The 27,018-nt window shown below is 38.9% G+C and overlaps 1 non-coding gene across 1 annotated transcript; it reads left to right on the top strand.

The window, feature by feature from the left end:
• The first annotated feature begins 17,578 nt into the window (after window positions 1-17,578).
• Window positions 17,579-17,686, top strand: LOC112731054 (small nucleolar RNA R71). Its single transcript, XR_003166849.1, has one exon. It is a non-coding gene; the product is annotated as a small nucleolar RNA R71 (small nucleolar RNA).
• Window positions 17,687-27,018: the final 9,332 nt, after the last annotated feature.

The following is a 27,018-nucleotide window of genomic DNA, read 5'->3' as shown; positions in this document are numbered from 1 at the left end:
CTGGCTGTCAAAGACGGAAGAGAACCCCTTCCCCCGCCCAACAATGATCACATTCTCCCCCGAGGATTGCCAGAATGGTACCTCGGAAGAAGATGCCCCTTTCATCATATCGGCTAGAGTCGGGACCGGTTTGGTAAAACGCATACTTGTAGACACCGGAGCCGACTCTAATATCCTTTTTAAGAGAGCATTTGACAAGTTAGGATTTCGAAATTAAAACTTACAAAGTTACTGTAATGGGGCAACCGGACTCAGAGACAATTCTCTCAAGCCAGTCGGTTCCATCGTGCTATCAATCACCATCAGATCTGGGAACCAAAAGAAGACCATACTCGCCGAGTTCGTTGTCCTAAAATACTCCACGACCTACAACATCATTTTGGAGAGGAAAATAATCAACAACCTTTCCTCACTATTCAACGGAATCATAGGAAGGGTATACGTCGATGGAGAAGTTATAGTGGAATGCGACAACACCAGCTTATCCATCAAAAAGCGATCCCAGGATGTGGCGAGAGTCCTTCTTGCTGAGCTGGACGCACTAATAAACCACTATTTTATGGTTTATCTTGTGCTCAATTGAGTGGTTTTATCAGGTCTTTGCACATTTATTCATACAATTTGCATGATATTACAATTCCTTCCTAGTTTTGTTCTATAATTGAAAACTTGCTTCCTAAGCCCTTAAATTGTGTATTTTTAATTCTCCTTTATACCATTCGATGCCGTGATTTGTGCGTTAAGTGTTTTCAGGCTTATTAGGGTAGGAATGGTTTAGAGGATGGATAGAAAGCTTGCATAAATGGAAAGAACACAAGAAATAAAGGAGACAACCAGCGAGGAGCGATGCGCATGCATGGCTCACGCGTGCGCGTGAATCGGAGTTCGCACGGTGATGCATGCGCGTGCCTTACGCGTACGCGTGAGAAGGAAAATTGCCAAACAACACGTACGCGTGACTGACGCGTACGCGTGACATGTGCTACCTGCAGAAATTGCAGAAAATGCTGGGGACAATTTTGGGCCGAGTTTGGACCCGGTTTTCAGCCCAGAAACATAGAATAGAGCCAGGGGATGAGCAGAAACTCAGGAGACATTCCGATTCGCATATTTTTTAGTTTGAGATTGGAATCTTAGAGAGAAATCATACTTCCTCTAGGTTTTCTACACATTCATAGATTTCTACTTTTATAGTTTATGCTTTTGCTTTGGATTTAGAGAAGAGTCATTATCTCCGTTGAAGTTGCTATTATTCTAGTTTGCTTTCTTATTCCTTTACTCTTTTGATTACCTATTAACCCTGTTCAGATACATATGTTGCATTTTGGGATTTATTAATGCAAAGAACCATTTTTACTTTTAATTAATTTTTCATTCCTATTTTATTTATCATGTCTTCTTCTGATATTTCTGTGAATGTTATATTCATGTCATTGGAGTAGACTCCCAACTTGACTTGGGGTTGATTAAAAGGAGAACCTTGAGTTGGAATACTCAAGTGTTAATATTAATTGAAAGTTGTTGGCTGGCCCTCTAGTCTCTAACTCTAATCCTTCCTTGGGTAGAGGATTAGGACCTGAGGTATAGTTGGTTAGTTAGTTACTTGACTTTCTGGTGCACAGAAATCGTGACGGTTCATTCCTTGTTAACGGCACTAAAAAACTTAATACGCACATTCATAATCTTAGTTCTTTGTCACAACTTCACACAACTAACCAGCAAGTGCACTGGATCGTCCAAGTAATAAACCTTACGTGAGTAAGGGTCGATCCCACGGAGATTGTCGGCTTGAAGCAAGCTATGGTCATCTTGCAAATCTCAGTCAGGCAGATTCAATAGATTATGGAGATTTAATAATTAAAAGATAAATAAAACGTAAATTAAAGATAGAGATACTTATGTAATTCATTGGTGAGAATTTCAGATAAGCATATGAAGATGCTTGTTCCTCCTGAACCTCTGCTTTCCTATTTTCTTCATCCAATCATTCATACTCCTTTCTATGGCAAGCTGTATGTTAGGCATCACCGTTGTCAATCGCTACATCTTGTCCTCTCAGTGAAAATGGTCCAATACGCTGTCACTGCATGGCTAATCATCTGTCGGTTCTCGATCATACTGGAATAGGATCCATTGATCCTTTTGCGTCTGTCACTACGCCCAGCAATCGCGAGTTTGAAGCTCGTCGCAGCCATCCCTTTCTAGATCCTACTCGGAATACCACAGACAAGGTTTAGACTTTCCGGATCTCAAGAATGGCCATCCATGGATTCTAACTTATACCACGAAGACTCTGATTAAGGAATCCCAGAGATATTCATTCAATCTAAGGTAGAACTGAAGTGGTTGTTAGGCACGCATTCATAGGTTGGGAATGATGATGACTGTCACGATCATCACATTCATATTGAAGTACGAATGAATATCTTAGAATCGGAATAAGCTTGAATTGAATTGAAAAATAATAGTACTTTGTAGTAATTCATGAGGAACAGCAGAGCTCCAAACCTTAATCTATGGTGTGTGGAAACTCTACCGTTGAAAATACATAAGAACAAGGTCCAGGCATGGCCGAGAGGCCAGCTCCCAAAACGTGATCAAAAGATCAAAAGATAATCCAAAGATTTAAAGACAATAGTAAAAAGTTCTATTTATACTAAACTAGTTACTAGGGTTTATAGAAATAAGTAAATGATGCAGAAATCCATTTCTGGGACCCACTTGGTGTGTGCTTGGGCTGAGCATTGAAGCTTTCAAGTGGAGAGGTCTTTCTTGGAGTTGAACGCCAGTTTATAACCTGTTTCTGGCGTTTAACTCCACTTTGCAACCTGTTTCTGGCGTTTAACTCCAGAATGCAACATGGAACTGGCGTTGAACGCTAGTTTGCGTCATCTAAACTCGGGAAAAGTATGGACTGTTATATATTGCTGGAAAGCCCTGGATGTCTACTTTCCAACGAAATTGAGAGCGCGCCATTTGGAGTTCGGTAGCTCCAGAAAATCCACTTTGAGTGCAGGGAGGTCAGAATCCAACAGCATCTGCAGTCCTTCTTCAACCTCTGAATCTGATTTTTGCTCAAGTCCCTCAATTTCAGCCATAAAATACCTGAAATCATAGAAAAACACACAAACTCATAGTAAAGTTCAGAAATGTGATTTTTATTTAAAAACTAATAAAAATATACTAAAAACTAACTAAATCATACTGAAAACTATGTAAAAACAATGCCAAAAAGCGTATAAATTATCCGCTCATCACAACACCAAACTTAAATTGTTGCTTGTCCCCAAGCAACTGAAAATCAAATAGGATAAAAAGAAGAGAATATACTATAAATTCCAAAATATCAATGAAACTTAGCTCCAATCAGATGAGCGGGACTAGTAGCTTTTTGCCTCTTGAATAGTTTTGGCATCTCACTTTATCCATTGATGTTCAGAATGATTGGCATCTATAGGAACTTAGAATTCAGACAGTGTTATTGATTCTCCTAGTTTAGTATGTTGATTCTTGAACACAACTACTTTATGAGTCTTGGTCGTGGCCCTAAGCACTTTGTTTTCCAGTATTACCACGGATACATAAATGCCACAGACACATAACTGGGTGAACCTTTTCAGATTGTGACTCAGCTTTGCTAAAGTCCCCAATTAGAGGTGTCCAGGGTTCTTAAGCACACTCTTCTTTTTGCTTTGGACCTCGACTTTAACCGCTCAGTCTCAAGTTTTCACTTGACACCTTCACGCCACAAGCACATGGTTAGGGACAACTTGGTTTAGCCGCTTAGGCCAGGATTTTATTCCTTTAGGCCCTCCTATCCACTGATGCTCAAAGCCTTGGATCCTTTTTATTTACCCTTGCCTTTTGGTTTTAAGGGCTATTGGCTTTTTGCTCTTGCCTTTTGGTTTAAAGAGCTTTTGGCTTTTTCTGCTTGCTTTTTCTTTTTTTTCTTTTTCTCTTTTTTTTTGCTATTTTTCTCTTTTTTTTTTGTAATCTTTTGCATTCACTGCTTTTTCTTGCTTCAAGAATCATTTTTATGATTTTTCAGATCTTCAAATAACATTTCTCCTTTTTCCTTATTCTTCAAGAGCCAACATATTTAATATTCATAAACCATAATATCAAAAGACATATGCACTGTTCAAGCATTCATTCAGAAAATAAAAAGTATTGTCACCACATCAAAATAATTAAACTAGTTTCAAGGATGAATTCAAAATCATGTACTTCTTGTTCTTTTGTAATTAAAACAGTTTTCAATTAAGAGAGGTGATGGATTCATAGGACATTCATAACTTTAAGGCATAGACACTTAGACACTAATGATCATATAGTGAAGACACAAACATAAATAAAACATAAAGCTCAAAAATCGAAAAACAGTAAAATAAATAGACAAGGAGATTAAGGAATGAGTCCACCTTAGTGAGGGTGGCGTATTCCTCTTCTTGAAGAACCAATGGTGCTTTTGAGGTCCTCTATGTCTCTTCCTTGTCTTTGTTGCTCCTCCCTCATAGCTCTTTGATCTTCTCTAATTTCATGGAGGATGAGGGAATGCTCTTAGTGCTCTATCCTTAGTTGTCCCATGTTGGAGCTTAATTCTCCTAGGGAAGTGTTGATTTGCTCCCAATAGTTTTATGGAGGAAAGTTGGTGCACGAAATTACAATCACACTTTTGCAACTCCGCACAACTAACCAGCAAGTGCACTGGGTCGTCCAAGTAATACCTTACGTGAGTAAAGGTCGATCCCACGGAGATTGTTGGCTTGAAGCAAGCTATGGTTATCTTGTAACTCTTAGTCAGGATATCAATAATTCTCAGATTTAATTGTAAAAAGTAAAAGAACACGAAATAAATACTTGTTATACAGTAATGAAGAACAAGTTGAGGCTTTGGAGATGCTTTGTCTTCTGAATCTCTGCTTTCCTACTATCTTCTTCTTCATGTACGCAAGGCTCCTTCCATGGCAAGCTTTAAGTTGGGCATCACCGTTGTCAATGGCTACTTCCCGTCCCCTCAGTGAAAATGTTCCAAATGCGCTGTCACCGCACGGCTAATCATCTGTCGGTTCTCGATCATGTCGGAATAGGATCTATTGATCCTTTTGCGTCTGTCACTACGCCCAACACTCACGAGTTTGAAGCTCGTCACAGTCATTGATAAACCACTATTTCATGATTTATCTTGTGCTCAATTGAGTGGATTTTATCAACTCTTTACCCACTTATTCATAATATTTGCGTGGTTTTATATTTCCTTCCTGATTTTGTGCTATGATTGAAAACATGCTTCTTTGATCTTATATTGCTAATATTAATCCTCTCTTATCACCATTAGATGCCTTGATATGTGTGTCAAGTGATTTCAGAGATTACAGGGCAGGAATGGCTCAAAGGATGGAAAGGAAGCATGCAAAAGTGGAAGGAATACAAGAAGTTGGAGAAATTGCTAAGCTGTCCAGCCTGACCTCTTCGCACTCAAATGGCTATAACTTTAGCTACAGAGGTCCAAACAACGCGGTTCTAGTTGCGTTGAAAAGCTAACGTCCGGGGCTTCGATTTGATATATAATATGCCATAGTTGCTCTGAGGCTAGGCGACGCGAACGCGTGATCTACACGGATGCGTCGCATCTGCGAACTTCAATCCGCGTGGCTGCGTGAGCGACGCCTCCGCGTCACTTGCCTGCGACCTGAACGTACCAAAATACGCTGGGGGCAATTTCTAGGCTGTTTTTGACCCAGTTTGTGGCCCAGAAAACACAGATTAGAGGCTATAAAGTGGGAGAATGCATCCATTCAAAGGAAAGAGCTCGCATTTTTTATTACTTTCCATGATTTAGATTTAGTTTTGAGAGAGGTTCTCTCATCTCTCTCTTAGGATTAGGATTTAGGACTTCTCTTAGTTTTTAAGGGTGACTCTCAATCTAGGTTTAATATTTACTTTAATTTATGTTTCAATGCTACTTTTACTTTAATGCTTTTATTCGTATCTATAATTGTTGCCAAATTGGCTTATGAATTATTCCATGTTACAGATTATTATTTGAATTAATGATTATTTGAGGTATTTCAGTTATTGATTGCTTTCTCTTTAATTTGTGTTACCATTGCTTCCGATCTAAAGATATTTTTATTCCCGCAATTTACTTTTTTCCCTTTTGGTCTTGGTTAAGAAATCAGTAACTCAACAGTTATTAAACTCAGCATAATTGATAATCGTTATCTTGCTAATTGAACTGAACTTCAATAATCCCAACTTTTTCTTAGGAAATAGATAGGATTCGAAGGTCAAACTAATTAATCCCTTGACTTTCCTTTGCTTTAGTAAAGGTTAACTAAGTGGAATTTAGATTCAACTTTCATTATTGTTGAGAGAGATAACTAAGTTGGACTTCCAATTTTTCTTGCCTTGCCAAAAGTTTTCTTTACAGTAATTATTTATTTTAATTGCCATTTACTTTACTTGTCATTTAAATCACTTGCTTCTCACCTTCTAAACCCCGATTACAATCTTTATAGCCAATAATAAGAACATACTTCCTTGCAGTTCCTTGAGAAGACGACCCGAGGTTTGAATACTCGGTTTTGTGACAACCAAAACGTTTGTACGAAGGGATTTTTGTTGGTTTAGAGACTATATCTACAACGCGACTGTTTTTATGAAATTCTTTACTGGCAAAAATCCTAACGTCAAAATGGCGCCGTTGCCGGGGAATTGCAAACGTGTGCCTTATTATTAGTTATTGTAAATATTTACTTTTTGATTTGTTTTTATTTTTATTTTTATTTTTATTTTTTTGCTTTTTCGTAAATTAAGAGGTTATTGGTTTTTATTTTAAATTTTTTTTTCTTATCTTATCTTATTTCAAAAATCAAATTTCAAAATTCAAAATTCAAATTTCAAAATTTTAAAATTCAAAATTTTAAAACTTCAAATTTCAAAATTTAAAAATTCAAATTTCAAGATTTAATTTTCAAATTCAAAATTTAAATAACCTTTTAATTTAAATTTGTTTTTATTTTTGTTTTTTAATTTTTATTTGCTACTATGAACTCTCACCCCTCTCGCTTTGAGTTTGCTTCTAATTTTGTTGAAGGAAATAGAAGTTACAGCAGGAATGTGCATCAAGGTCAGACCAATCAAGGATGGATGGAGCCAAGAGGATCTAATCAACCCTTTAGGCAACAACACCCTCCGAGATATCATGGAAAAGGACCATTCTACAATGCATACCCAGCTGAAAGATATGGTGGACAACCTTGTAACTACCAACAAGCCCCACCCCGTGCCTATAGACCATCCTTTCAACATAACCTCGAACCACCACACTCACAAGCTTCTCTTCACCATTCGCCACCATATGATCCTTCCTTACCCCGATTCCAATCCAATCACTCCCAACTACCACCACTTTCCTATGTATCATGTCCAAAACCGGCACCCCGAGAAGCAGAGGTTCGCTTAAAGGAAACAGTAAATAAACTTCAAACAACCATTCGACAACTAGAGCAAGCAGTAATCCAATGGGTTTCTAGACGCTCAAACATTCAAGGACCAACCACAGCCCCATGTGGATAATTTCATGAAGAGCGTAGCATGAAGGAGATACTAGAGACTCCAGTGGACAAGACAGAGCATGAATTCATACTAGAACAAGTAGAAGTAGCTGTCATTGTTCAAGAAGAAGAGCTGGTTGAAGATCTAGGAGATGCTGAACCTCCATGGAAATGCAGAGCTGAAAAGAACTCCGTCAAGGATGTTACAGTTGATGCTAAGGAGGATAGTGCACAACCCCCAAGGCAAGTCGTTTATGAAGAATCAGACGGAATAATCCAAGAAGCAAATTCCCTTGATAGTGATAGTCACAAGTCTAGCTCTCTTAGTAATGAACTTGCATCCGCAAGTGAATTCTCTGAGATCGAAGAATCTTCCCCAGATGAATACGAAGATGATGCAGAGGTAGATTTCTCTCAACCTCCAATCTATGACTCGAGTGATGAGGAAGACATAGAAGACTTTGACCAGGGTGATACTACATTTGAAGACTCTTGCAAGGAAGTGGAGAAATTCACAGAAGAACCCAAGGGAGAAGAACTTACAGAACCACCAGAAACACATACCCCAAGGCCATTGCCACCCAATGCAAGCTTCAAGTGGGTACAATCCTTAACCTTTAACTTTACTTATTCACTTGAATATGGTTTACTTGAAACAGATGGCCAGCTTAGAGCTCTCTGCGGCTTTAAGAGTAAGCGGGAAATGGCTCGTGCTCAGAGCTGGTGCACAAGGTTCGATAAGGTTCCACGCTTCAACTTGAAGTGTACGGATTGGTATCAAGCTCAATTGAATGGATCACGGAAAACAATTGGTCACCATGGTGAGAATCTACTTTTTAAACCGTCCAAATGGAAACATGTAGATCAAGACAGATGCGGATTTAAAAACAAGGCTTGGGATCATGGATTCTATTCTGACATTCGTCACCCCGGGAGCCTGACAATCTGTTTGAGGCTGCTCAGAAGCTTTACATGCCTAGTTTGGGACCCTGGAGGCTATTGGCATTCCAAGCATTGGTGGAGATTTTTGGACGAATTTAAACATAAGCCACCATAGCAGGAAGCTCTTCCAATGTCCAACTTAAGGACTTTAACTAAAAGTGCTAGGTGGGAGACAACCCACCATGGTATGATCGTTCCTTTTTTCATTTTTATTCAGTTTTATTTGTTTTCAAATTTTATTTTATTTTATTGAACCTGGAATTATGCATAGCATTCACATTAACCATTGCATTCTGCATACTGCATTTAAAAAAAAAAAAAAACGCACGCGACGCGGCAGCGTCGCTGACGCGTCCGCGTCACCAGTGCGTTTTGGAAGAAAAAATTGAACAGAGTTACGCAGAAGCAGGGCTGGAGGCGTGCCAATGGCACAATTCACCCCATGCGACCGCGTCGCTGACGCGACTGCGTCATATGGGAATAATGGCCTTCCACGCGACCAGGTGCCCCACGCGGCCGCGTGACCAAGATTTCGACGTAATAATGGTGCACAGCCGAAAGTTGTGCTAGAGTGGTGCTGGACTGGCGCTGGACGCGCAGTCCATCTCACGCGATCGCGTGCCCTATGCGGTCGCGTCATATCCTTCTGAAAGCCCACTCACGCGATCGCATGCCCCATGCGATCGCGTCACCCAATATTTGGCAACTAATGATTTTGAACAGAGAGTTGTGCGAGTGCGAGGCTGCCCTCGCGCCAGTAGCATAAAACGGGTCACGCGACCCCATGACCGACGCGACCGTGTCAATCAGTTTAAGTGCAAGCCGCGCGACCGCGTGCCCCACGCGACCGCGTCGCTTGCGCCGCACAGCTTATCCTAATTTGCCAAATATCTCATCTTTTCTTCCCCAATCCTAATTTTTCCTACCTCCTTTCTTACTTACTTCTTCTTCCCTTCGTTCCCTTCTCATTCTTATTATCTTTTATTTTATTTTATTTTTATTTATTCATTACATTTTAATTTTGTGCATGTTTTTTTTATTTTTTTCATTGGTGTTAAAAATTTTCTTATTCAACTGTTACATCTTTTCTTGAATTACTTTGGTGCTTAGTAACTTGTTTTACACTGTGAGATGATATTAATTATCTGCCAATGCCAATCTTTTATGATACTTACACTTCATTTGCATTGACATGAACTTACATTGTCTTTCATTACCCACTCTCTCCTCCCATTGTTGCAAATTTTTGCACTCTTGATCTGCCATGTACTTCTACTGTTTTCTCACTTGCATGTTGTAGCTACCATGTAATTGAGACCCTTATTATATGGCATTAACACCCATATTTTCTTTACTTTCTATCTTTATTTTGGGTTAATTTTCTTCTTTTCCCTCTTCTTTCAGGATGGCCACCACAAAGGGAGAGGAAAAGCTTCTTAATGGGAGAGACAAACAAGTCCCTACGCACATTCCTTGATGAGAAGAGCATCAGTTGAAGCAACCCATCCACTTGCACATCTTAGCATGCACCGAGGATGGTGCAATCTTTAAGTGTGGGGAGGTCGATACCGATCTCCATGGGTTAGTACTTTCCTGTCTCAACACCAATGTTTAAATTTTCTTTGTAGTTAGTTGCTGCATTTGCATGTTTGTTTGATTTTGTGCATATTTTACCACTTGGTTGAAAATAATATTTTCTTTTTCAAGAAACCTTTTAGAGTATTTCACTAATTTGAATAAAATTTAATGTTACACTTGTTTGAAGAAATATTATACTAGAACAGGGTTTAGAGCTCGAACACACAAAACCTGTGAGATTTTTGAGCCTATTTGAATTGGTTGCATTTTATCAACCAAAATTCTGTTTTAGTGTGTATTTTTCTCTCTAAAATTGTGATCTTTGTCTTGCTTAATTCTATATTTCCATTATTTGATGTATGCATACACTTACATGATTGAGGCCTTTGTTTCACTGAGCTTACATACCCATATGGCCTTACCTTTCATTATCCCTTGCAAACTAATTTGAGCATATTTTACCCCTTTCTTCTTTACTTTAGCACATCATTAACTCTAAGCAGAAAATAATAATGTCCTTAATTTGAATCCTTGGTTAGCTTAGACTAGTGAAAGTGCTCATGAATTAAGTGTGGGGAAAAGTGGGTTTGGAAACAATTGGTTTAAGAACTGGGTATTATATATCTTTATGAAACTGTGAAAGAAATGTTTATAACATGATTCATGCATTCAATATCTTAATCATATGCATTGAGAAAAATAAAAGAAAAAAATATATATATATAAAAAAAAGAGAGAGAGAAAAAAAGAAAAGAAAAAGAACAAATAAGAAAAAGGGGACAAAATACCCCAAAATATGTGGTGAAAGCAATGCATATGAGTTGTACTTGAAATTAGAATGCATGAATATGTGGAAAACATGGTTAATGGATAGTTAGATATTATATTATGATTACATGGATTGTCTAAAGTTAGGCGGCAAGTTTAAGTTAATTAAGGATTCAGATTTTAGTCCACTTGGCCAAATACAATCCTACCTTGACCCTAACCCCATTACAACCCTTAAAAGACCTCTTGATTTGTGTATTTGTGCATTAAATTTATGTTGATTGTTAGATGAAGAGCAAGCCTTAGAAAGCAAGGTTAGTAGAGAATTGAGAGAATCGAACCTTAAACACTTGAGTGATTAGAGTGTATACACTCAATTCCTTGTTCCCTGCTTTCATGAGCTATTTTCTTCTTGCAAGTCTATTTGTACTTTATTTTTAGGATTTGAATTAGTGAAATCCAGTTCATATTTCTTCTTGAAGGATTTGTTTACTTTTAACTAAGTAGGTAGAAACATTTTGCATGTAGTTGCATTCATAGGTTGCATTTCATACATTCTACCATTCCTCTTCACTCCTTTATAGCTTCTCTTGAGTTTAGCATGAGGACATGCTAATGTTTAAGTGTGGGGAGGTTGATAAACCACTATTTCATGGTTTATCTTGTGCTCAATTGAGTGGATTTTATCAACTCTTTACCCACTTATTTATAATATTTGCGTGGTTTTATATTTCCTTCCTGATTTTGTGCTATGATTGAAAACATGCTTCTTTGATCTTATATTGCTAATATTAATCCTCTCTTATCACCATTAGATGCCTTGATATGTGTGTCAAGTGATTTCAGAGATTACAGGACAGGAATGGCTCAGAGGATGGAAAGGAAGCATGCAAAAGTGAAAGGAATACAAGAAGTTGGAGAAATTGCTAAGCTGTCTAGCCTGACCTCTTCACACTCAAACGGCTATAACTTTAGCTACAGAGGTCCAAACAATGCGGTTTCAGTTGCGTTGGAAAGCTAACGTTTGGAGCTTCGATTTGATATATAATATGCCATAGTTACCCTGACGCTAGGCGACGCAAACGCGTGATCCACGCGGACGCGTCGCATCTGCGAACTTCAATCCGCGCGGCCGCGTGAGCGACGCCTCCGCGTCACTTGCCCGCGACCTGAACGTACCAAAATACGCTGGGGGCAATTTATGGGCTGTTTTTGACCCAGTTTGCGGCCCAGAAAACACATATTAGAGGCTATAAAGTGGGAGAATGCATCCATTCAAAGGAAAGAGCTCGCATTTTTTATTACTTTCAATGATTTAGATTTAGTTTTGAGAGAGGTTCTCTCCTCTCTCTCTTAGGATTAGGATTTAGGACTTCTCTTAGTTTTTAAGGGTGACTCTCAATCCAGGTTTAATATTTACTTTAATTTATGTTTCTATACTACTTTTACTTTAATGCTTTTATTCGTATCTATAATTGTTGCCAAATTGGCTTATGAATTATTCCATGTTACAGATTATTATTTGAATTAATGATTATTTGAGGTATTTCAGTTATTGATTGCTTTCTCTTTAATTTGTGTTACCATTGCTTCCGATCTGAAGATATTTTTATTCCCGTAATTTACTTTTTCCCCTTTTGGTCTTGGTTAAGAAATCAGTAACTCAACAGTTATTAAACTCAGCATAATTGATAATCGTTATCTTGCTAATTGAACTGAACTTCAATAATCCCAACTTTTTTTTAGGAAATAAATAGGATTCGAAGGTCAAACTAATTAATCCCTTGACTTTCCTTTGCTTTAGTAAAGGTTAACTAAGTGGAATTTAGATTCAACTTTCATTATTGTTGAGAGAGATAACTAAGTTGGACTTCCAATTTCTCTTGCCTTGCCAAATGTTTGCTTTACAGTAATTATTTATTTTAATTGCCCTTTACTTTACTTGTCATTTAAATCACTTGCTTCTCACCTTCTAAACCCCGATTACAACCTTTATAGCCAATAATAAGAACATACTTCCTTGCAGTTCCTTGAGAAGACGACCCGAGGTTTGAATACTCGGTTAACAATTTTTAAGGGGTTTGTTACTTGTGACAACCAAAACGTTTGTACGAAGGGATTTTTGTTGGTTTAGAGACTATATCTACAACGCGACTGTTTTTATGAAATTCTTTACTGGCAAAAATCCTAACGTCAGTCATCCCTTCCCAGACCTACTCAGAATACCACAGACAAGGTTTAGACGTTCCGGATCTCAGGAATGGCCGCCAATAATTCTAGCTTATACCACGAAGACTCTGATCTGAATCATGAGGCTAAGAGATATGCATTTAATCTAAGGTAGAATGGAGATGGTTGTCAGGCACGCGTTCATAGGTGAGAATGATGATGAGTGTCACAAATCATCACATTCATCAGGTTGAAGTGCGAATGAATATCTTAGAATAGAAGCAAGCGTGATAGAATGGAAAACATTAGTAATTGTATTAATTCATGAAGAACAGTAGAGCTCCTCACCCCCAACAATGGGGTTTAGAGACTCATGCCATAGAGAATACAATATGAAACGTGTAAAGTGTCATGAGGTACAAGATGAATCACTAGAAGTAGTTTTTATAGTAAACTGGTGACCTAGGGTTACAGAAAATGAGTAAGCTAGGGTGTTTAGTGTAAAAATCTACTTTCGGGGCCCACTTGGTGTGTGCTTAGGCTGAGCATTAAAGTTTTCATGTGTAGAGACTTTTTCTGGAGATAAACACCAGCTTTTGTGCCACTTTGGGAGTTAAACGCCAGAATTCTTGAGCTGACTTGGAACGCTTGTTTGGTCCATCAAATCTCAGGAAAAGTATGAACTATTATATATTTTTGGAAAGCCCAGGATGTCTACTTTCCAACACAATTGAGAGCGCACCAATTGAGCTTCTGTAGCTCCAGAAAATCCACTTCGAGTGCAGGGAGGTCAGAATCCAACAGCATCTGTAGTCCTTTTTCAGCCTTTGAATCAGATTTTTGCTCAGGTCCCTCAATTTCAGCCAGAAAATACCTGAAATCACAGAAAAACACACAAACTCATAGTAAAGTCTAGAAAAGTGATTTTTATTTAAAAACTAATAAAAACATAATAAAAACTAACTAAAATATACTAAAACATACTAAAAATAATGCCAAAAAGCGTATAAATTATCTGCTCATCAAAAGTGCATTCCCTGAGGCATCTCAAGGATTTCATGGTGGGGGATTTCCTCATGCTCTTGTTGAGGTCCATGATCTCTTATTTGCTCCATCCTTTTCTTAGTAATGGGCTTGTCCTCTTCAATGAGGATGTCTCCCTCTATGTCAATTCCAGCCGAATTGCAGAGGTGGCATATAAGGTGAGGAAAGGCTAACCTTGCCCAAGTGGAGGACTTGTCAGCCACCTTGTAAAGTTCTTGAGGTATAATCTCATGAACTTACACCTCCTCTCCAATCATGATACTATGGATCATGATGGCTCGGTCTATAGTAACTTCAGACCGGTTGCTAGTAGGAATGATTGAGCGTTGAATAAACTCCAACCATCCTCTAGCTATAGGCTTAAGGTCCAGTCTTCTCAATTGAACTGGCTTGCCTCTTGAGTCAATTTTCCATTGAGCTCCTTCTACACATATGTCCATGAGGACTTGGTCCAACCTTTGATCAAAGTTGACCCTTCTAGTGTAGGGGCATGTGTTTTCTTCCATCATTGGCAAGTTGAACGCCAGCCTTACATTTTCCGGACTGAAATCTAAGTATTTCCCCCGAACCATGGGAAGCCAATGCATTGGATTTGGGTTCACACTTTGATCATGGTTCCTAGTGATCCATGCGTTTGCATAGAACTCTTGAACCATTAAGATCCCGACTTGTTGAATGGGGTTGGTGAGCACTTTCCAACCTCTTCTTTGGATCTCAAGTCGGATCTCTGGATACTCATTCTTTTTGAGCTTGAAAGGAACCTTAGAGATCACTTTCTTCTTGGCCACAAATTCATAGAAGTGGTCTTGATGGACCTTTGAGATGAATCTCTCCATCTCCCATGACTCAGAGGTGGAAGCAATTGCCTTCCCTTTACTCTTTCTTGAGGATTCTCTGGCCTTAGGTGCCATTGATGGTTATGGAAAAGCAAAAAGCTATGCTTTTTACCACACAAAACTTAAAATGTTTGCTCATTCCCGAGCAAAAGAAGAAAGAAAGAAAGAAGGAGAAGAAGAAGAAAAATGGAGGAGAGGGAGAGGGGTTGTGTTTTCGGCCAAGGGAGGAAGAAAGGGTTGTGTTGTGTGAAAATGAAGAAGGAATGAGGGGTTTATATAGGAGTGGGATGGGAGTTAGGGTTCGGCCATTAGGGTTGGGTTTGGGAGGGAAAAGAGTTTGAATTTTGGAGGTAGGTGGGGTTTATGGGGAAGAGTTGATGGATGTGAGTAGTTAAGAGGTGATGGGGAAGAGTGATTGAGGTGATTGGTAAAGGGTATTTGGGGGAGAGAGATATGAAAAAGGTGTGAAAAGGAGAGAAGAAGGTAGGTGGGGATCCTGTGGGGTCCACAGATCCTGTGGGGATCCTGTGGGATCCACAGATCCTGAGGGGTCAAGGACTTAACATCCCTGCTCCAATTAGGCGTGTAAAACGCCTTTGCTGTGCAATCCTAGCATTTAACGCTAGACTGCTGCCTGTTTCTGGCGTTAAACGCCCAAAAGTAGCTTGTTTCTGGCGTTTAACGCCCGGTAGATGCTTGTTTCTGGCGTTAAACGCCAGCTTGGTGCTTGTTTCTGGTGTTAAACGCCAGACAGATGCTTGTTTCTAGCATTTAAACGCCAGAATGCTCCTCCTCCAGGGTGTGCTATTTTTAATTCTGTTTTTCATTCTGTTTTTGATTTTTCAGTAGTTTTTGTGACTCCACATGATCATCAACCTAATAAAACACGAAAATAACAAAAAGAAAATAAAATAGATATGATTAAATAACATTGGGTTGCCTCCCAACAAGCGCTTCTTTAATGTCAATAGCTTGACAGTGAGCTCTCATGGAGCCTCACAGATAATCAGAGCAAGGTTGGAACCTCCCAACACTAAACTTAGAGTTTGAATGTGGGGGTTCAACACCAAACTTAGAGTTTGGTTGTGGCCTCTCAACACCAAACTTAGAGTTTGACTGTGGGGGCTTTGGTTGACTCTGCAGTGAGAGAAGCTTTTCATGCCTCCTCTCCATGGTTACGAAAGGAAATCCTTGAGTCTTAAACACAAGGTTGTCCTCATTCAGTTGGAGGACCAACTCTCCTCTGTCCACATCAATCACAGCTCTTGCTGTGGCTAGGAAGGGTCATCCTTTGGATTCATCTTCATCCTTCCCAGTGTCTAGGATTATGAAATCAGCAGGGATGTAAAGGCCTTCAACCTTTACTAACACGTCCTCTACTTGTCCATAAGCCATTTTCATGGATTTTTCTGCCATCTCTAATGAGAAATTGGCAGCATGTACCTCAAGGATTCCCAGTTTCTCCATTACAGAGAGTGGCATTAAGTTTATTCCTGACCCCAGGTCACATAGAGCCTTCTCAAAGGTTATGGTGCCTATGTTACAGGGAATTAGGAATTTACCAGGATCCTGTTTCTTTTGAGGTAATTTCTGCCTATCCAATGCATTTAGTTCATTGGTGAGCAAGGGAGGTTCATCTTCCCAAGTTTCATTACCAAATAATTTGGCATTCAGCTTCATGATTGCACCAAGGTACTTAGCAACTTGTTCTTCAGTAACATCTTCATTCTCTTCAGAAGAAGAATACTCATCAGAGCTCATGAAGGGCAGAAGGAGGTTCAATGGAATCTCTGTAGTCTCTAGTTGAGCCTCAGATTCCTTTGGTTCCTCAAAGGGAAACTCCTTATTGGTTACTGAACGTCCCAGGAGGTCTTCCTCACTAGGATTCACGTCCTCCTCCTCCTCTTTGGGTTCGGCCACACCATGTAAGGCTATAGCCTTGCACTCTCTTTTTGGATTTTCTTCTGTATTGCTTAGGAGAGTACTAAGAGGGATTTCAGTGACTCTTTTACTCAGCTGGCCCACTTGTGCCTCCAAATTTCTAATGGAGGACCTTGTTTCATTCATAAAACTTACAATGGCCTTAGATAGATCAGAGACTATATTTGCTAAGCTAGATGGATTCTGCTCAAAATTCTCTGTCTGTTGCTTAGTGGATGATGGGAAAGGCTTGCTATTGCTAAACCTGTTTCTTCCACCATTATTAAAGCCTTGTTGAGGCTTTTGTTGATCCTTCCATGAGAAATTTGGATGATTTCTCCATGAGGGATTATAGGTGTTTCTATAGGGTTCACCCATGTAATTCACCTCTGCTATTGCAGGGTTCTTAGGATCATAAGATTCTTCTTCAGAAGATGCCTCTTTAGTATTGTTGGATGATTCCTTCAATCCATTCAGACTCTGAGAGATCATATTGACTTGTTGAGTCAATATTTTGTTCTGAGCCAATATGGCATTCATAGTATCAATTTCAAGAACTCCCTTCCTTTGAGGCGTCCCACTACTTACAGGATTCCTCTCAGAAGTGTACATGAACTGGTTATTAGCAACCATGTCAATGAGTTCTTGAGCTTCTGCAGGCGTTTTCTTTAGGTGAATGGATCCACCTGCAGAATGGTCTAATGACATTTTAGATAATTCAGACAGACCATCATAGAATATATCCAGGATGGTCCATTCTGAAAGCATGTCAGAAGGACACTTTTTGGTCAGTTCCTTGTATCTCTCCCAAGCTTCATAGAGGGATTCACCTTCTTTCTATCTGAAGGTTTGAACATCCACTATAAGCTTGCCAAGCTTTTGAGGAGGAAAAACTTGGCTAAGAAAGCCGTGACCAGCTTATCCCAAGAGTTCAGGCTATCCTTAGGTTGAGAGTCCAACCATATTCTAGCTATGTCTCTTACAGCAAACGGGAAAAGCATGAGCCTGTAGACTTCGGGATCAACCCCATTGGTCTTAACAGTATCACAGATTTGCAAGAATCCAGTTAATAACTGAAAATGATCTTTTGATGGAAGTCCATAAAACTTGCAGTTCTGTTGCATCAAAGAAACTAATTGAGGTTTCAGCTCAAAGTTGTTTGCTCCAATGGCAGGGATTGAGATACTTCTTCCATGTAAATTGGAATTTGGTGCAGTGAAGTCACCAAGCATCTTCCTTGCATTGTTATTATTTTCGGCCATGTCTCCTTCTTTTTCGAAAATTTCTGTCAAATTTTCTCCAGAGAGTTGTGCTTTAGCTTTCCTTAGCTTCCTCTTCAGAGTCCTTTCAGGTTCAGGATCAGCTTCAACAAGAATATTCTTATCCTTGTTCCTGCTCATATGAAAAAGAAGAAAACAGAAAATATGGAATCCTCTATGTCACAGTATAGAGATTTCTTTATGTGACAAGAAGAGAAGAATAAAAGAAGGGGAAGAGAAAAACTCGAACACAGAGAGGAAGATGGTGTTCGAATTTTGGGTGGAAGAGAAGTGTTAGTAGATGAATAATTAAATAGAAGGAGATGAGAGATGAGAGAATTCGAAAATTAATTAAAATAAAAAAAATAATTTTTTTTGTTTTTAATTTAAAATCAAAGTTATAATTCGAAAATTAAAAAGAAAAATGAAATTAAATTAAATTAAAGTTTAAAACAATTAGTTAATTAAAAAGGAATTTTGAAAAAGAGGGAAGGGATTTTCGAAAATTAGAAAGAGAGGGTTAGTTAGGTAGTTTTGAAAAAGATAAGAATCAAACAAAAAGATAAGATTGATTGAAAAAGATTTGAAACTTAATTTTTGAAAAGATAAGAAGTTAGAAAAGATTTTGAAATTGATTTTGAAAAAGATGTGATTGAAACTTATTTTGAGAAAGATTTGAAAAAGAAATTTAAAAAAAAGATTTGATCTTGAAAATTAAAGTTGATTACTTGACTAACAAGAAACAAAAAGATATGATTTTAAAATTTAAAGATTGGTCCTTTCTTAATAGGCAAGTAACAAACTTAAAAATTTTTGAATCAATCACATTAATTGTTAGTAAAAATTTTGAAATTATGAAATAAAATAAGAAAAAGATTTTTTAAAATCAATTTGAAATTTTTGAAAATCATAAAAGAAAAATGAAAAAGATTTTATTTTTGAAAAAGATTTGAAAAAGGTAGAATTTTTAAATTGAAAATTTGATTTGACTCATAAGAAACAACTAGATTTTAAAAAGTTTTGAAAAAGTCAACTCAAATTTTCAAAATTTATGAGTGAAATAAGAGAAAGATATTTTTTTTATTTTTGAATTTTAATGATGAGAGAGAAAAATATCAAAAAGACCCAATGCATGAAAATTTTGGATCAAAACAAATGATGCATGCAAGAACACTATGAATGTCAAGATGAACACCAAGAACAATTTGAAGATCAAGATGAACATCAAGACTTATTTTTGAAAATTTTTAAGAAAAGAAAAACATGCAAGACACCAAACTTAGAGATTTTTCATGTTTAGACACTATGAATGCAAAAATGCATATGAAAAACAACAAAAGACACAAAACAAGAAAATATGAAGATCAAACAAGAAGACTTATCAAGAACAACTTGAAGATCATGAAGAACAAGAAAGAAACTCAATGCACGTGTTCTTCAAAAATTTAAGAAAAGTTAAAAGCATGCAATTGACACCAAACTTACAATTAGACACTAGACTCAAACAAGAAACATCAAATTATTTTTTATTTTATGATTTTGTTAATTTTTTTGGTTTTTTCAAAAATTATTTTGGGAAAAACGAAAAAGAAAGAAAAAAAAAATTTTTTTTGTATTATTTTCGAAAATAAGAAATAAAAAGCTTAAAAATAAAATAAAATTACCTAATCTGAGCAACAAGATGAACCGTCAGTTGTCCAAACTTGACCAATCCCCGGCAACGGCGCCAGAAACTTGGTGCGCAGAAATCGTGACGGTTCATTCCTTGGTAACGGTGCTAAAAAACTTAATACTCACGTTCATAATCTTAGTTCTTTGTCACAACTTCGCACAACTAACCAGCAAGTGTACTGGGTCGTCCAAGTATTAAACCTTACGTGAGTAAGGGTCGATCCCACGGAGATTGTCGGCTTGAAGCAAGCTATGGTCATCTTGCAAATCTCAGTCAGGCAGATTCAATAGATTATGGAGATTTAATAATTAAAAGATAAATAAAACGTAAATTAAAGATAGAGATACTTATGTAATTCATTGGTGAGAATTTCAGATAAGCGTATGAAGATGCTTGTTCCTCCTGAAGCTCTGCTTTCCTGTTGTCTTCATCCAATCATTCATACTACTTTCTATGGCAAGCTGTATCTTAGGCATCACCGTTGTCAATGGCTACATCCTGTCCTCTCAGTGAAAATGGTCTAATGCGCTGTCACTGCATGGCTAATCATCTGTCGGTTCTCGATCATACTAGAATAGGATCCATTGATCCTTTTGCGTCTGTCACTACGCCCAGCACTCGCAAGTTTGAAGCTCGTCGCAGCCATCCCTTCCCAGATCCTACTCGGAATACAACAGACAAGGTTTAGACTTTCCGAATCTGAAGAATGGCCGTCCATGGATTCTAACTTATACCACGAAGACTCTGATTAAGGAATCCCAGAGATATTCATTCAATCTAAGGTAGAACTGAAGTGGTTGTCAGGCACGCGTTCATAGGTTGGGAATGGTGATGACTGTCACGATCATCACATTCATATTGAAGTGCGAATGAATATCTTAGAATCGGAATAAGCTTGAATTGAATAGAAAAACGATAGTACTTTGTAGTAATTCATGAGGAACAGCAGAGCTCCACACCTTAATCTATGGTGTGTGGAAACTCTACCATTGAAAATACATAAGAACAAGGTCCAGGCATGGCCGAGAGGCCAGGCCCCAAAACGTGATCAAAGGATCAAAAGATAATCCAAAGATTTAAATACAATAGTAAAAAGTTCTATTTATACTAAACTAGTTACTAGGGTTTACAGAAATAAGAAAATGATGCAGAAATCCACTTCTGGGGCCCACTTGGTGTATGCTTGGGCTGGGCATTGAAACTTTCATGTGGAGAGGTCTTTCTTGGAGTTGAACGCCAGTTTATAACATGTTTCTGGCGTTTAACTCCACTTTGCAACCTGTTTCTGGCGTTTAACTCCAGAATGTAACATGGAACTGGCGTTGAACGCCAGTTTGCGTCGTCTAAACTCGGGCAAAGTATGGACTATTATATATTGCTAGAAAGCCCTAGATGTCTACTTTCAACGCAATTGAGAGCGCGCCATTTGAAGTTCGGTAGCTCCAGAAAATCCACTTTGAGTGCAGGGAGGTCAGAATCCAACAGCATCTGCAGTCCTTCTTCAACCTCTGAATCTGATTTTTGCTCAAGTCCCTCAATTTCAGCCATAAAATACCTAAAATCACAGAAAAACACACAAACTCATAGTAAAGTCTAGAAATGTGATTTTTATTTAAAAACTAATAAAAATATACTAAAAACTAACTAAATCATACTGAAAACTATTTAAAAACAATGCCAAAAAGCGTATAAATTATCCGCTCATCACTTTCCCTTATCAGGTAAAGGATGACTAAGTAGAACAACAATCTCTTAATGTTACACTTGGAAAAATCCAACAAGGATAGAACTTCCAACTAATCTTCCCCCGGTCAAGGCTTTTATTTTGATTATATAAATCTCTTTTAATTTACATTGCTTTAATTCACAATCTTTTATTTTTCTGTTATTCAACTCCTAAAATTTCTCGAAAAAACCCATGACTAATAAAATAGCACTCTTTTGTCAACTCGTTGGGAGACGACTTGAGATTCATACTCCCAGTATTTTATTCTGAAATTTGTGACCACTCTTTCTAAATTGATAAGAGGATTTTTGTTAGATAAGAACTGTACTTGCAACGCTGTTTTTTCTATAATTTCTTAATTGGCTGATTTCCACTCGCATCAATTTTTGGTGCCATTGCTGGGGAGTTGCAATAGCGTGCTAAATTATTAGTTGGTATACATATTTTTAATTTTTGCATATTTTATTTTATTTTATTACCATGATTTGTATGTTTGTTTCATTGAATGACGCGTTCACTGCCTGACCCGAGCTTAGCCATGTTTGATCCTGAAATTGAAAGAACTATTTTACGTATTAGGTGAGCTCGGCATCAGTTAGCTTCTGAGGGTAGTGAAGTGGTTACTACCAATTCACCAGTCTCTTCTGAAGGCGGATCTGAAGCGGTATTTGAGGAAGAAACAAGCTCCTCTACTACTGATTCGGTTGATTTACGTACAGGTAACATGGCGGAGCCCAGGAGGATTACTCTCCAGGAAGCTGGAGCTCCAGACTTTACACTGCAACCGTATCAAGCACGTCACCCAAATCTGGCTGCAGATTTTGAACTGAAGACTGCGCTAATCAACTTAATGCCTAAGTTTCATGGCTTACCTACTCAGGAGCCTATCAAGCACCTCAGGAATTTTCAGACAGCCTGTTTTACTGTTAGGCGTCATGGTGCAGATGAGACTTCTATTCTGCTAACCGCCTTCCTATTTTCTCTTAAGGAAAAGGCGAGGAAGTGGTACTACACTCAACCTGAAGTAGTTGTTACTTACTGGGACACGCTCAGGAGAGAATTCTTGAAAAAATACTTTCCAACTGAAGTTACTGATAGACTGAAAAAGGAGAATTCCTGCATTGTTCAAGGCGAATCAAAGACTCTCTATGAGTATTGGGAGCGCTTCAGGAATCTTCTGGATGCATGCGCCCACCACATGATTGACAGGTTGGTATTGATCAGCTACTTCAAACAAGGCATGAAGCCTCAGGATAAGACTACATTGGATGGTGCGAGTAATGGTTCTCTGAAAAAGTATAAGACCGCGGATGAAGCGTGGCAACTGATCACTGATCTAGCCGAGTCTACTCGGAACGTTAGGCACAGGAACAACCATCCCAAGGTTGTTTCAGAGGTTTCCTCTAGCAATGAGACTACTGTTTTCACACAGGCTATATGTGAGATGACCAACCTACTAAAGCAGATACAGCTGAATCAACAACACCCTCAGCCTCCTCTACCACAACAAAGTCAACAGTTAGTTCCTCAAAGAGTATGCGGAATATGTGCTGATTATACTCAATACACTGATAAGTGTCCGCAACTCCAACAAGAAGACAACACCTTGGCAGCTACTCATAATTTTTATGACTGCCCAAATCAAGGATACAATCAACAAGGTGGCAATTACAACCAAGGTGGAAACTACAATCAAGGTTGGCAAGACAACTCTAACCATGGATGGAGAGATAATTCCAACCAGGGATGGAGGGACAACTACAACAGAGGAGGCAGAGACAATAATAGAAATCAGAGGTGGAACAACAACAACAACAACAACAGACAGCAGAACCAGAACCAGCCTTACAGAGCACCTCACCAAAGGCAGCCCAAGCCCCTCAGAACAACCAACAGCAGACCCCTCAAATTACTTACCCCCTTTCTTCTTCTAATGATGAGATGCTTCGTACTATGACGTAAGACATTCAGAATACAATTAACTCTACCATGAACGGTCTGAATGCTTCTTTACAAGCTCTCGTCTCCCGGATGGATTCACTAACTGCCTCCAACAATCAACCTGCAAGCTCCAGTACACTTCCGTCTCAGCCTGTACCCAACCCCAAAGGGGGAATCAACGCCATTACTTTGAGGTCTGAGACTACACTACCAGAGAGGAGTCATGCGGAGCCAAGCTTAAAAGAAGACACTCCAGTTAAAAGTACTGTGGAGGTAGAGGATGCTGAAGAAGAAGATGTAGTACAAGACTTGGTTGAAGAAGAAGCATCTCAACCTAGGAATGGGGCACCAAGGGATGCAGAAGTTACAAATGGCTTCATTCCTATTCCATTTCTACACCTTGCTAGGAAGCCCAGAAAGCAAATGGAACTAGACACTAAAATGGTATAAATTTTTTAAAAAGGTTGAGGTAACCATTCCACTTTTTGATGCCATTCAGCAAGTACCTAGATATGCTAAGTTTCTGAAAGATTTGTGCATGCATAAAGATAAAATCAATGAATTAGAAACTATTCCTCTAGGTAGCTCCATTTCTGCTTTAGTGGGTAATATACCTGAAAAATGTAGTGACCCAGGTCCATGCATGGTTACTATTACTATAGATGGTGTGAAATTTTCTGACTACATGTGTGATTTAGGCGCGTGTGTTAGTATAATGCCATTATCTGTATATAATGCTTTGAGACTCCCTCCCTTAAAAAGGTCGGCAGCTCATTTTATTTTGGCAGATAAAAGCATTATCTCTGTGGTTGGAATTGCTGAGGACGTACTGGTGAGCATTAAGGGGCTCACATTTCCTATTGACTTCTATATTTTGGAAATGCCCCCTAATGACTCAGGAAGACCATCATCCATCCTGCTTGGAAGACCCTTTTTGAAGACTTCAAAGTTCAAGTTGGATGCATTCTCAGGAACTTACTCCTTTAAGATAGATGGCAGAGCAGTGAGCTTCAACTTGGAAGAAGCCATGAAGCACCCCCTGGAAGATCATTCCATCTTCCACTGCGACATCATTGACGAGACTGTAGCTGCAGTTCACTAAGAGGAAGTAGAAGAAAGGCACATGGAGCAAGAGGCAAGTGTGGGGACACCCCCTGAGCTTACTGAAGATACCTTGCCACCATCACTAGCTCCAGATGATCAAGTGCCTAGCCATGAGCAGAAAATGGAATTAAAGCCCCTTCCACCCCACCTTGAGTATGCTTACCTTGAGGACAATCAGAAGCTCCCAGTTATCATTGCAAGGGAACTCACTTCCCAATAGGAGGAGCAGCAGCTTAGTGTGCTGAGAAGACACAAGAAAGCAATTGGGTGGAGCTTGGCGGATATAGTAGGCATCAGCCCTCAAATTTGTGAGCACAGAATATTTTTAGAAGAGGGAGCAAGGCCTGTCTGTCAACCTCAGAGGCGACTGAACCCCACTATCTTAGAAGTTGTCAAGAAAGAAGTGACCAGACTGCTTGAAGCTGATATCATCTATCCCATCTCAGATAGTGAATGGGTCAGTCCAGTACAAGTGGTGCCCAAGAAGTCTGGAGTCACAACAGTGAAGAATGAGCATGGAGAGCTCTTGACAACTAGAGTGTAGAACGCCTAGAGAGTTTGCATTGATTACAGGCGCCTCAACCAGGCTACTCACAAGGATCATTACCCCCTGCCATTTATTGATCAAATGCTGGATTGCCTGTCAGGTAAATCACATTACTGCTTTTTAGATGGTTATACAGGCTACTTTCAAATTCATATAGATCCTGAAGATCAGGAGAAGACTACTTTTACATGTCCCTTTGGAATGTATGCATACAAGAGGATGCCTTTTGGCTTGTGTAATGCACTGGCTACTTTCCAAAGGTGCATGATGAGTATTTTCTCTGATCTTATTGAGAGCTGTATAGAAGTTTTCATGGATGATTTTAGCATTTATAGTGATTCATTTAGCCTTTGCTTGGATAGTTTAGCTAAAGTATTAGACAGGTGTGTTAGTTTAAACCTTGTATTAAATTTTGAAAAATGTCACTTTATGGTAAAGCAAGGTATTGTACTAGGACATGTTGTTTCTAATAATGGTATTTCTGTAGATCTAACAAAGGTAGATGTGATTTCTAGTTTACCTTACCCCTCCTCCTTGAGGGAAGTCCGTTCATTCCTTGGTCATGCAGATTTCTACCGGAGATTTATCAAGGACTTCAGTAAGGTAGCATTGCCTTTATCCAGACTACTGCAGAAGGATGTGGAGTTCGAACTGAGTGAGGATTGCAAGGAAGCGTTTGATAAGCTGAAGCTTGCCTTGACTCAAGCTCCGATTGTGAGAGGACCAGATTGGAGCCAGCCTTTTGAAATTATGTGCGATGCCTCCAACCATGCAGTAGGAGCGGCGCTGGCTCAGCGCAAAGGTAAGGATCCTTTCGTAATAGCTTATGCTTCTAAGACCTTAGACGCTGCTCAATCTAATTACACTACCACTGAAAAAGAGCTTTTGGCTATTGTTTTTGCTCTGGATAAATTTTGAGCCTAATTACTTGGTACTAAAGTGGTAGTGTACTCAGACCATGCAGCTCTAAAATATCTATTAGCTAAAAAAGAGTCCAAACCAAGGCTAATACGTTGGATATTGCTGCTGCAAGAATTTGATTTAGAAACTAAGGATAGGAGTGGTTCCCAGAATTTAGTGGTAGACCACTTGAGTCGCCTTGAGCACATAAAGGATGACTCCACTCCTATCAATGATGCCTTTCCATTTGATAGCTTGCACGCAATATCTGAAGTAGTTTCTTGGTATGCACCTGTAGCTAATTATCTAGTTAGTCATACCTTCCCTCCCAATTTTACTAAGCATCAAAGGGACAAGCTGAAAAGCGAGTCCAAATATTACATATGGGATGACCCATATATATGGAGGTATGGTGCTGACCAGATAATTAGAAGGTGTGTGCCTCAATCAGAATTCCAGTCAATTTTAGAGGCCTGCCACTCATCTGAGAGTGGTGGACATTTTGGCCCTCAAAGAACAGCTAGAAAAATTTTAGACTGTGGATTCTGGTGGCCCACTCTTTTTAAAGATGCTACTGTCTTCTGTAAATCTTGTTTCCCATGCCAAAGGTTTGGAAATATATCCAAGAGGGATGATATGCCCCAACAGCTTATGCTGTTCTGTGAAATTGTTGATGTTTGGGGCATTGACTTCATGGGTCCATTCCCAAACTCTACTGGTTTCCTATATATATTGTTAGATGTAAATTATGTTTCTAAATGGGTGGAAGCAATTCCAACCCGTACTGATGATGCTAACACTGTTGTCTCCTTTGTTAGAAATCATATTATCTGTCGCTTTGGATCACCACGAGCAATCGTGAGTGATCAAGGCACTCATTTTTGTAACAGGAGATTAGCAGGTCTACTGAAGAAGTATGGGATTGTGAAGTGGCAATAGCTTACCATCCCCAGACCAATGGACAAGCAGAAGTGTCTAACAGGGAGATAAAGCGCATTCTGGAGAAGATAGTAAAGCCTCATAGGAAGGACTGGAGCACCAGGCTTGTAGATG

Source organism: Arachis hypogaea, chromosome 12, assembly GCF_003086295.3.
Source record: "Arachis hypogaea cultivar Tifrunner chromosome 12, arahy.Tifrunner.gnm2.J5K5, whole genome shotgun sequence".
NCBI lineage: Eukaryota > Viridiplantae > Streptophyta > Magnoliopsida > Fabales > Fabaceae > Arachis > Arachis hypogaea.
This window is presented reverse-complemented; position numbering and strand designations above follow the sequence as displayed.